Source organism: Bacillus rossius, chromosome 14, assembly GCF_032445375.1.
Source record: "Bacillus rossius redtenbacheri isolate Brsri chromosome 14, Brsri_v3, whole genome shotgun sequence".
Classification (NCBI taxonomy): domain Eukaryota; kingdom Metazoa; phylum Arthropoda; class Insecta; order Phasmatodea; family Bacillidae; genus Bacillus; species Bacillus rossius.
The window spans coordinates 43,111,589-43,124,318 of record NC_086341.1 but is presented as its reverse complement, the minus strand read 5'-3'; the positions used below and the strand labels follow the sequence as shown (position 1 = coordinate 43,124,318).

General features: G+C 39.5%; 1 protein-coding gene across 1 annotated transcript in view; it reads left to right on the top strand.

The window, feature by feature from the left end:
- Positions 1 to 1,101: 1,101 nt before the first annotated feature.
- LOC134538832 (protein scarlet) overlaps positions 1,102 to 12,730 on the top strand; it is a 463,007-nt gene continuing 451,378 nt past the window's right edge. The window contains exon 1 of the mRNA XM_063380356.1: positions 1,102 to 1,254. The gene's annotated coding sequence lies outside the window, so the exon portion shown is untranslated. The remainder of the gene's footprint in view (positions 1,255 to 12,730) is intronic.

The window sequence follows — 12,730 nt, the reverse complement described above, 5'->3', positions numbered from 1 at the left end:
ACGCTTGCGCCGCATCTGTCTCTCTTCCACTCGATTGTTACAACCATCGATTTGACTTTTTCGAGGCACTTTAAACTTGAAACCCTCCCATTCGTTTCCTACTTTTCCTATCATCGTCCTATCCTTAACAGAATAACACTGTTCGTTAAAGTAATAGACATATTTGAATTAATGAGTGCAAATAAAAGTAAATTTATCAATTAAATAGTAGATTTCATTTCACTCCTTCTTTGTATCCATACAAAATAGTAATAATTCAATAAAAATGAATCAATTTTATTCATAAAAGTATGCAATCATTTCATCAATGTTTTGTTAAGACATCACGTTAAACTATCGTCCGTAAACCGACTTTACAGACAACCAATTTTTACGTGTAACTTCTTAACTCTCGGAATACAGGAGTAGTTTCGTGAATGGAACGGAAGTATATTGGAATGGAAATAGGTGACCACGGCGTTGCAATCTATTGGGGATGGGGAAAGGTTCTGTCAAATCAGGTTGCAGCTGAACAGATTTTTTTTGCACAAAAAACCGAAAGTAACACAATATAATGCTATATAAATAAATAAAAGTTTACTTAAAATCGTATTTTTTTAAATTTCACAGCACAATGTAATATGTAATATGTTACGTTAAAAAGCAAATAACATTGACTACAGTCGCGTGTCTGTGGGAAATTAATCCACAACCCATTTGCTGTTTTTTTCGGACTCGTTGTTTCAGTTGCTGCGTCTGTTAAGTGCTAAAAGGTTCTTCACAGATATCACAGGAGTGTATTATGTGCCTCAAGTTAGTGAATTTCTTGGCTACATCTTAAATTTGTTTTATGTTCGTACTTCTGGTAAGTGTAGAGTGGTTCACATGACTTATTATTGAAGCTCGAGACGGTCTGTCTGGATGCGGGCAGTTCTACTGTGCTGACCGACCGGGCGCTCTGTTAGCAGTTGGTCGTGTCTGTATCGCCTCTAGTGCCCCGTGCAGTGTGCGTGCTAGCAGGCACGGCCCATTAGACTGCCGTGCTGCCGTGCCACGAGTTCCCCCACCCTCCCTCCTCCCTGTGGCAGCTGTGAGTGGCCTGGTGTGCTGCTACTGCTCTTCACCGTCTGGTTCGGGAGTGCGTCGTGTGTAGTTGCTATCATTGCAGCCTCCTTTCCTTCAGTGTCGTGTGTTGTCGCTACTGCCGTATTCTTCGGACTTTGGAGTTCTGTTTCCGCCACTGCGGACTAGCTGCTGGACATCCCCACGTGTGCGGTAAGCGGAACCACCAACCCAGCTTCTCCTCTCGATCTAGTTGCGAATTTCGTTAATTGTCACCGGTTTCGTTTCTTTATTAGTCATTTATTTACCACTGCCTGTTCTTGTGTGTTTACCTGTCGCGGGGGGAACTTTTTTCTGCTCCGGTTTTCTCCGCTGGCTTCTCTGTTGGCACATTCCTCGGGATATGCGCCCCTGCTTGAGGCCGGAGCCAATCAGAGACCTTCCCTGATGAGCGGCCAGCCCCCCCCCCCCCCCCCCTTTTACCATCACACGTCCAACGCGCTGTATCCAGCCAAGTGCGGTGGCATGTGAATTATCTCAGTACATCAGTTTAATTATGGTCAATGAAATTCAAGTAAAAATAAATACATAATGAATAGACTCATAAATCAAAACTCATCTACCAAGACACATTTTAATTTGTATTTTATTAATAAAATAATTACGTTTTTTATAATGTTATAACATATTTAAAACAGAAGCAATTATGAAATAAATCCATTGTAATCAGTAAAATTATGCATGCAAACTCCTAATTACTTAAAACATTTTGTTACTGGCCAGTTTTCTTTTTCATTTAGCAGATTCCTTTTTTTTTTTTTTTTTTTTAAACCTACTGAACATTGCTATCTGTTAACTTTTATTAACACAGGAATTAAATTCTACCTATGAATCAGTATATACGAGCTACAAATCAAACCTATTTGCTTTCATGTTCATTTCTTTCAGACAACCTGTTATTACTAGAGTAACCCTTCGATCCATACTTACCTAAATGCAGGTTGCGAAATGAGGATCTGCATGCTTTCACTGAATATAATTATCTATGTTATGCTTTTTTCCTCCTCATGCGCGCCTTCCACTTCAACTGCTCATCTGATGGCCGGACACACGTCCAAACCTCCAGGGAAGCATAGTGACTATTACACAATGCTCTTCACAAATGACCACAGACAATAGTCAAGAAGTGTAACACCTGGCGACTGCAAGTGAGGGGACGCACCACAACGCCGAAATACCACAACGCCGAACTTACAATAACGCCGAATACCATAACGCCGAATGCCAAAATTGACCACAACGCCGACAGCTAGAAAACTGCTGTGTACCACAACGCCGAATTACCACAACACCGAAATACATTAACGCCGAAAAATGTCATTGCAGGACTGTCACAAAGGTAACGTTAGGTAAGGTTAGCACACAAATTCATTCAGTTGTTTTTCATTTTCCTCCTGTGGGCCCCCTTCCCCGCAAAATCAGTTTTCGGCGTTGTGGTAATTCGGCGTTGTGGTACACAGCAGTTTTCTAGCTGTCGGCGTTGTGGTCAATTTTAACATTCAGCGTTATTGTACGTTCGGCGTTGTGGTGACGACCCCTGCAGTAATCTCGGAACAGGACTCCCTCTACCTGCCCGTCCACAAGTGGACATGTGGAGTCATAGAGTGTTGCCGTGCACCAAAGAGTTCTGGAGCTTTTTTTTTTTTCTATGGTTAACGGCTTTCGCCCACAACCAGAACTTAATCATTATAATCTTTATCAAATCGTAGCAATCAAATCTCTTACTGTAAATAAACATCCATGCCTTACCCGGGACTCGAACCCAGAACCCCTCGCACCGTAAGCCGGTGTGCATCCGACTACGCTACGGAGGTCGGCAGTTCTTGGAGCTCTGTTGTGTTGCAGGCGCACTACTTGAGGAATCAGTAGTGCCACCGCACCCAGTAGCGCAGGCAAAAATTCTCTTGGATCTGTTAGGGCTGTGAAAAGAATCCAAAATACTGACCCATCAAATGTGCCATCTCCAGGCCTTTCCCATTTGCGTCCTCTCTCAGAAATTTTTTTTTTCTGGTCTCGCATAATTTAGTAAGAACTGTCGGTGTTTTTGAAAATAACCTGCTTTAGCATCAATATTGGGAATTATTTTATAAGAAATTTTCTAGAAGGCAAAATCGAAAAAATATCGAAAAGCTGTTTCCTGCCTAAGGCGCATTAAAAATATATGGAAATAGATGGGAAAACATCTAGTATACATTTACATCCTTAATATATGTTGGTAGGTTAAAGGGTGCTTTTTGTCTGGATGAAGTAGGTATTTTTTAAAATATCACTTTATGTTTTGCGAAGTATAAAACAATTTTATTTAAGCATGCATTTTAAGTTGTCATTTAAATTTGGTGTTTAAAAGTTTTAAACAATGAAAAAAATTATCTCTTTAAAAAAAGAACCCATTATTGTTTCATATATAACATTTTGTCTCTTCGCAATGCATATGCATGTGTTTGAAATTTACAGTTCGATTGTTAACTTAAGTAAAATTAATATAATTTTATGATATTGGAACCATAAATCTGTCTCCAGGGAATGGGGCGATTAGTAAAACGTTAAATGTAAGATGTTTATGTGGGACGCACGCGCATAGTAAAACTGTAGAATTAAACTTGTAAGCATTACCCAGCTGTAAAAACACATGAAATATATTTATAGTGAGTGACAATGACGTAATAAGTGAAACTAAAAATTCTGACTAGTAATACATGCCTGACTATACCCCGGTAAAAAAGGAAATTGTAGATTAGCTATTTATAATAAAATTTCATCGAAACATTATACGCAAGGCTTAACTGTAAATGGTCCGAACGCAAAAATAGTTACGTAAATGCGAACAAGTCAACTAAACGGGTAATTCTAGAGTCACAATAGTCGATTGACGTAATGCTGATATATGTTTTTTTTTTTCTTCAATCAATTACATTCGCCACATCACTGTCGTCACTACGACGAAAAATAGAATGAAAAAAAAACTATGTTTACATCGCGTCACGGACGCGACGTTACCGAAATGAGTGTTATAATTTTAGTTTTAAAAATATGGTTTTACTGGTGCAGTGATAATACTAACATTAATACTATGTTTATGAGTAGCTTAATTTATTTGAGAATTATTGAAATGTTTCCACGCACAGTGATTCTTGGGGAATTAATTTTAAATTTAAAATAATATTTTTTTTACACTCTCTCGAAAAATTTGTTTCAAAATAATCTTTGGAAGACTTGTCGTATTTTCAGTGAATATTCAATGATGAGAAACGTGTTTTAAAATGGTTTATTATTGTTTGTCTAACGGTTAAATGAAAATGCGATGTTTTTCTTTTTGCATCTCGTTCTTCGCGTCACATCAGCTGCTCGGTCATGTTTGCTGCATGAAAATGAGCTCCACACGCCGTTAACGAGCCCAGACAGGTGGACACGTGAACCGGGGGACGACTTTTTAATTAATTCCTTAAATAAAGACATGCCCGATTTGGATTTCCCAAACTACTTACTATCTAAAATGTAAATCGGTCCAAATTGATCGTCAGCACCTTCAAGCCAATTACCGGTGAGCACTTTGGGGGAAGAGGACGTAAAGAAATACAGCAAAAATTCTGTAACCTAACCAATATTTTACTTACTGAGAGCAAAATTTTTAGACCTCTTTAGGATAAACATACTCCAGCAAAAAAATAATGGTTAAATTTTTTTTTAACATACAAAATTGCTGATTTACACTGTATGCCACAGAGAAACCTCAAGAACGGACCAAAGTTAAATGCAAAAACACACAAAAAACAAGCAAAAAGCATACGACGTCAAATGTTAAATGCATAACAGCACAGAGAATCCCGTGAAACGAATTAATCCGGAGAAATGTCACAACAGACGAACACAGTAAGATGGCAACGAAGGGACAGATATAACAAGAACACTAAACACACAAAAAATACAATGGAACAACAGGCGACAAACAGAAAGAAACCAACGCTCAAACCAAACAAATAGATTATTTGGATGTAAGAATGTTTTTTTTTTAAACCTTACGTTGAGTGGCTACAATAAACATTTTCGATTGGAATTTTATTCAAACTATTGACATCTTCGACAGCAAGGACATAAGAGACGTTAACTCATGCGTGCAGCCATGCTTATTGAAGAGCTTCGCTGGACAGCAAAGCAGACTTGAAGCACATATACGTCTTCTTCCTGTTGATAATTGGAATACAGTGCTCTTGGTACGTCCTTGAATATCCCAAGTCAGTTATTAACTATGAGTCGACATGTTTACCCCATTGTTATATTACAAAGTACGTGACCTTGTTATTGACAAATGAGCACTATACGAGGGCTTTATTATATGTATATAGGCAAGTTGAGTCTAGTTCTGGAGTGAAACTAATTCGCGAAAAACTCGCGGCTGTAGCCAAGGATAGCTGACATGGAGACCAGATTAAGCATATTTAAGTATTTTATTTCCATAAAAACTATCAGTATGGATCTGACATTAGTCGCAGATGCTAATGTAGATTCCGGGTAGATATCTGCAGCGGTTTTTAAATGGCCACCGATGTCGTCAATGTGACAAGGCATGTTGAAAAAGACTACTAAGGGTCATGATAAAAATGAATGATGATGACAAGGATGAGTATTCAATTCCAGAGAAGTGGAATTTTTGCGGTATATTAGACAAATATGATTTCCCTGAATCAATTACATTCGCCACATCACTGTCGTGGAAAAAAAAAAAAAAAAAACCTTATGCTACTTACACTACCTTTATCTCGCAAACAATTTAGAATTTTAAAGCTGGCAAAGAAATACAGCAGAAGTATGTAGCAAATCCATGGAAAATGTATATATAGTATATACTAGTTGTCTCCACGAAATTTGGGACCGTATGTATGCATCTGAAGCTGACAAGATCGAAAACTGTGGCGATACTCTGATACCTAAACGGTGGAAACCACAATAAACAATAAATGGAAATTATAGTGCCCATGTTTATGAAATTAATCATGATTATTCGAATAATGATGTTTGCTATGTCTATGAACACTCTAGAGATTTCCAGAATATTGCCAGTAAAGGTGTAGAGAAAATGGTGGCAACAGAATAGATCAATTACGGGTCTTTGAAAGATCCAAACATATTATTCGACAGTTTTAAGACTTCTACTTGATTCACAATATGCCAACAATTTATCCAACACCAAATAAACATGGCTTATACTTTAACTGTAAAATTGCAGGATTCGTACAATGAACGACTTGTGAAACCCGTATTACTGGTTATTTGGAGTCATCGTTAAAAAGTAAAACTGTTTACGCAATGTCAAAATATGATAACTTAGTCAATCTCAAATGCATAGACGGTAAAATGTCCAAAAATTAATGAAAATAGTGTTTGTTTTTCTAAGATATTGAACTATTCAACTTCGATGAAGATATCGCGGTGCCTCAATCTTCGCGCCTTTCCGCTTCCTACCCCCTACCCCCCCCCCCCCCCAAATTCCCATCACTTCTCTCCTCTGTCTTACATTGTTTCCTCTCCTCTTCCTTTTCAATACGCCTGTCTCAGACGCGTGAGCACACATTGTTTTGCTACAAAAACTACAGTTTTGTTAGCTTCTGGTTAGTATATAATGAACAACAAGTGACCTATAGTAATCAGCGAGTGTGCCAACGAGCGTTCTCAGGGTGAGTCATGGCACGCTCTCATAAAACATTACTGTGTTGGTGTGAAGTGGTTGCACCTTTAAATGTAAGCTTTGTGTTAACCCCGACTGTCTAAATTACTCGTTTCGGCTGCCTCGGTCAATTTTTTTTTACGTGACAACGTCTAATAAATCGATGAACACCGGCTGCACGCACGAAAAAGTGTCCCGTAACTCATATTGACCCGTTACGCTGTGTCCCGTTACGATCATTGTACGCTTGCGCCGCATCTATCTCTCTTCCACCCGATCGGAACAACCATCTATTTGATTTCTTCGAGGCACATTAAAATTGAAACACTCCCATCGTTTCCTACTTTTATTCATAAAAGTATGGAGTCATTTCATCAATGTTTTGTTATGACGTTGTCACGTTAAACTAACGTCCGTAAACCGACTTTACAAATAACCATTATTTTTTTGTTAAGTTAAACTTTGTATCGGGCTACGTGGCCTAATCCTGTACTTGCCGCTGTTCTTCTCGGAGTCCCTCCTGGAATGACTATGACGTGACTGTCTTGGGAACTGCTTCCTTGCTGGGCCTTGGCGTGGTATTCCATGTCCTCGCCTGCCCTGGAGGACTCATCCCGCATCCTCAGCACGAGTCCGTCCCACTCTACCCCGACTCGGGAGTTGATCTTAACGTCACTTCATTCTCAGACCTCTCACGTCCGTGTGTACGGTACCGTGTGCGGTTCTTTGTCTTCTTGTTTCGGCAGGAAAACTGCGTGATCTTAAGCTGGTGAATAACGAAGCCGACTCTCTAACATTCTCTGGTCACGAATTGCTCAGCTGAGTTTAAGCGCATTTAAGTGACGTGATTAGGACACAGGGTACATTTAAAGAATTTTCCAAGACCGTGATAGAGTAAGCATGTCCATTCACGTGAACGCGTGAAATTTAAAATGGACCTGGTTTAAGAAGTCAAAGCCCAACAGGAGCCCGTGGCTATCTTTGTAAACTCAGTGATGGACTAAGGGAACGTCTTGGATGTCGGCTTGATGGAAGAAGAAGTGCCGGTTGAGGTCATCCTGGATAATTTGTCGCATACGACTAGGTAGCATTGAGTGGGTTTTTTTTCGGCTTTGCGGTCGGTAGCCGAATTGGTGAAGCAGAGACAATGGCTTCTAGCGACTCATGATCACGTCGTCTCTTGTACCGTGACGCGAGCGGGCGCTACCTCGCAGAGAAGCCTAAGATGTACATCAAGCTCTGTCCCTGCCCGAACACGCCCGAATATTCACCTTCGGCCAACCTCGAGATTTGTTTTATTTTTGCGCAGGAAAAAATGAATTAAATATTAAAAGTGGTCGGTTAGGTTAGCTACATTAAAACACTATGGACGGTTAGGTTAGTATAGCTACATTAAAATAAACAGAGAAAAAAAAATAAATACAAATAAACCCGAGGTTTGCCGAAGGTGAATATTCGGGAGTGTTCGGGCAGGGACAGAACTTGACGTACATCTTAGGCTTCCCTACCTCGCAGCTGCACGTCCAAGTCAGGATGTCCTCGCAGCCGAGGTGATCTGACGTGTTAGCCGGGGCAAGTCGGTACTTGACTCGAGATAAGGTCGTAGCCAGCGCGAGCATGTAGTCGTTCCGCTGAATGCACCGAGAATACTGGTTTCTGCCAAGTTGGACATCAAGCCATTATCTGTCTTTAACCTAAGCACCATTTTTGAAGTGAAAACTTCTATAGGAAGGTTTTCATAGGGAGTAAATTAATGTAAGTCGTCATCGACATGGTCACGTGACGTGGTAATATTTTTAATATTTCAAGGATAAAAATAAATATTTTCTACTTTTAAAGGTAAAAGTTTTTAATTTTATCTTTATTTTCCAAGTAAATTTTAACTTTATTGTTTGATACATATGGCGAGTATTGGATATTTTTAGTAGGTAGTTAAGTTGAGGTTATGTTTTTTCTTTTGTTTATTTATTTACGATGTGAATTTCTTCAAATGTCGGGTTATTGATTTATTAGAGATAATATTGATATTTGTAGTTTTAAGTTAGTAATTATTTAATCTTTCAATGGAAATAAAAAACTTAATTTCTTATAGTTGTTAAGTTATTATTGGTAGGGGCAAAACTTACGTGTTCGCGTCACCGACATGCTAGTGATATAATACCAAAAATCATTTTCTTGCTTACATTGGACGTACAAATGATTTCATATTACACATTTAAAAACAAAATTTCAAGTGTTCACCTCTGTCGACAGTCCCCATGACTGACTTTTAGTTAGTTTTTTTTTTCCAGCTTCAGGGCCATTTTACACGATCGGCTTCATGTTCGGGAGACGAGCGGCCCCGCACTCGAAGGTGGTGGTGTGTGTGGGTCACGAGGCGGAAAACCCGCTGAGACTTCGCTTGGTCAATGTGGCTCTGAATGGCATCCAGACACCGGCTCCTGTCTATGCTGGAGCTACCCGTAGTGTGTGCTTAGCCAGGATTTGTTTGAGAAAATCTATTTCTTGCAAAATCCGCACTTGACACGTGTTTGGTGACCGCTTCACGTGTGTATCGTCCAATGGTGAGGTTTGTTCACTTAAAGATTGGACGGTTCCCTTGGAACTACGTGTTTTTGGTGGTTCCCGAGATAAAAATTGGATAATGATTTTAGGTCTAGTTTTTTTTTTTTTTTTTTTTTGCGCAGCGTGTGGTGGATGAGAGCAATCGTCGATTACGATTTGGTTTTTTTCCTCAAGCTGAGAACATTCCGTCCAGCGGCGAGGAAGCCACGGTCTGTGGCGATACAGGGAGAAGTGGATTTGACTATTCCGGGTGACCGTAATTCGCAGTCGGCCGAGTTGATGGTCGATTTTCCTGTACTATGGACCGGAAAGTTGGGCCTTACAAGTTTAAGGTAAAGTAGAATGTCCCTGCGTGATATCAGTGATAATATCGGGAGGCAAAGCGATGTTATTCCGACCATCGATGTCGTCAAACTGTAGTGAAATTCTCGAACAACAGGAATATTTGCTGAAACGAGAAGAGAGAATGTCCTGAGAATTCATCTTGCAAATAAATATAGCTGTGACAAATGTCATTATCAACTCGCAGGACATAATGTTATGAAAATAAACTTGCAAGACATGCAAATACCGTGCTGGGCTGCAGAAAGTAAAGGTTTCACTACATGAGCGATGTATCGGTGGGCTTAAGAATTCGACAAGCATTAGTACAATAACAATAATTTTAGCATTTGGATCGGTCCTGAATGGTTTTATTGTGATCGAAAAGACATCCCTTTTGTGATATGTTGTTAAAGTTTTTATCTGATGAACGAAGAATTGAGGAAAGTAAAACTGCGAAGAATTCTTCTCGTAAGAAGTTTCTCTGTGACGAGGACAATCTTTGGTTTACTTGTACTGACAGTATGATTAAGACATTCGGAAAACTACAAAGGTTTAGTCCATTAGCCTACAATGGAATTACCTGCGGACATTTCGAGTCATCAGTTTAGTTTCAAGATTCGCAAGCGCATTAGTTCTAGTAGAAAAGTAGATGTGCTTCAAGCGATTACAATGACACATGGACATTAATCTACATTTGATGAAATCGGTATTTCGATATTACTATTGTTTAAATAACTTAGGTGAGTTAAAATATGTTTATATATTCCTTGATAATATCGTGCATAATATAAAAAATCAGGTTACTGATGTAGTGGTAAAACATGGAAATACCCTGATGGACAGACTAGAGCTGGAATTAGTTATTTCGACCCGTTCACAGTACACACATTGGACACACAGTACACACAATGAAAACACAGTACAAACATATTGGACATGCAATGAACACACAATACACACTGAACACACAACGGATGGAATAACAGTACACACATAGGACACGCAATGAATACACAGTACACACAAGACGCGCAGTGGACACACAGTACACACACACTAGACATGCAATGAATGCACAGTACATACACAATGAACACACACTGGACACATAATGAACACACCATACACACTCAACAAACACTCAGTACACACTGATTACACGCAATGGACACACAGTAAAGATACACTGGACACACAGTGCACACACACAACACACAACGAACATGCAATACACACGCAGGACATACATTTGACAAAAAGGAAGCACATTTGGACGAAAATTTGATGTGGTGTGATATGATCTCGTTACAGGAATACGATGTCGCCAATTTACGATAGGCACTAATTGCTCCAATTGCTCCATTGTTCTAACATCTCAAACAACTCCAACAAACCTAAGTACTCCAAGTACTCCAAAACTCAAATTGCTCCAACAGCTCTAAATTTTCCTAAAGCTCCAACAGCTCCAAAAGCTCCAATTTCTCCAATACCTCCAAGTGCTCAAAAGCTCCAATTATTCCTACAGCTCTAAGTGCTCCATTACTCCAATACCACCGTCAGTCTTCGGCTCCAAAAGTCTTTGGTTCCAACTGCCCAAGAGCTCCAATTTCTCCATCAGCTCCAAGTGCTTCAAGTGCTCCAATGCCTCCAAAGCTGTAATTGCTCCAATTGTTATGTTTATTTATTTTAGTAGGCTGAAACTTTCTATTTTACTTAAATGCTTTAACAAAGGTTCTCATCTCGTCGGAATTTTTTTGGATATTGAATGCATTCTATTAAAATAAATAAGTAAATAAAAGTGTATGCCTGTACTTACATACGCGCGTTAGAAGTAATTGTTTGTTTTGATTTAATTCACCAACATATATTGAAATTATTAGATACAAAAACTATCAGAAAGTGTTTTTTATAACTTTGTAACAAAAAACTATTTTAAAGCACATTGTACATAGTGATAACTAGAATGTAAGAGTAGTGTAAAATAGTGGTTTTTGGCACAGGGTCCAGGGTGTAGTGCCGTGGTGCATGCCGCCATCTTTGTTTTTTTTGACGATCCGTTTCTTCTTCACATATGACTTAAAACTTTCCAAAAGTCACAAGGTTTTTTTTATATTTCACGCAGACTGTTCAAACAAAAATAAAAACAGTTTGAACGGTCGGCAGTGGTTGTAAGCATATTCATTCTGCCAAGATGGCCGGCGGAAGTGACGTAATCCAATATGGCCGCGGCGAATCCCTTTTGAATCGCGACCATGGACCCGGTGTCCCAGGAACTACCATATCCACCTACTGCCGTCGTTCGGTCGTTGTGAGCATACGTGACTTCTGTGCCTTCGTGCGAGTGACGGAACATGGACTCCCCGTGGTGCAGAGGTGTTAGGGCTCTGCCACTGGACACCGCCAGCGGCCAGAGTGACTCTACACACCGTCCCAGTCTTAGATTGCAGTGGGCGCTTTCTCACTCTTTCTAGTACTACCGAAAGCGCCGTCCTTTTTTTCTGCCTGCGCTGTCGCCAAATAAAAAAGGTTTTTTTTTTTTTTAATTGAAAGTATTACATGTTGTTTCTATATTTAGACAAACTAACATTACAATGAATTCGTAACAATGAATTTGTGTGAATTGTGTCTTTTTGTACGTTAAAAATAAGCGGTTAGTTACAGATTTTTGTTCATGATGGAAGGGATAGGCCTAATATATATATATATATATATTGAAATACTAAAATTGATTTCTAAAGTGCTTCTCGTGCACGCAGGATTACAAAGAAGCACTTTCCCGAACTTCTTCGTAACGTATTAGAGATCCGGCAACAGCGCGCGCCAAGAGCCGTAAGCTGCAATCCAAGGGTGAGACGGGCTATAGTCTCGCTCGTATAACCCGTTTCAGCGCGCTGTTCGCCGACCCACATTGGAAAGGCCGCCTGCTAGTAAATATTTTCCGTTGACAAGCGATTAATGCTCGGGAAACGCATGCAAAATACTAACGATCACTTGGCTTTATCTTAAAAGGAAAACAGATTCCGTTGCAGCAAATCATTCTTGCAATAATTTCATTTTTAAAAAAAGGTTGCTTTTTCT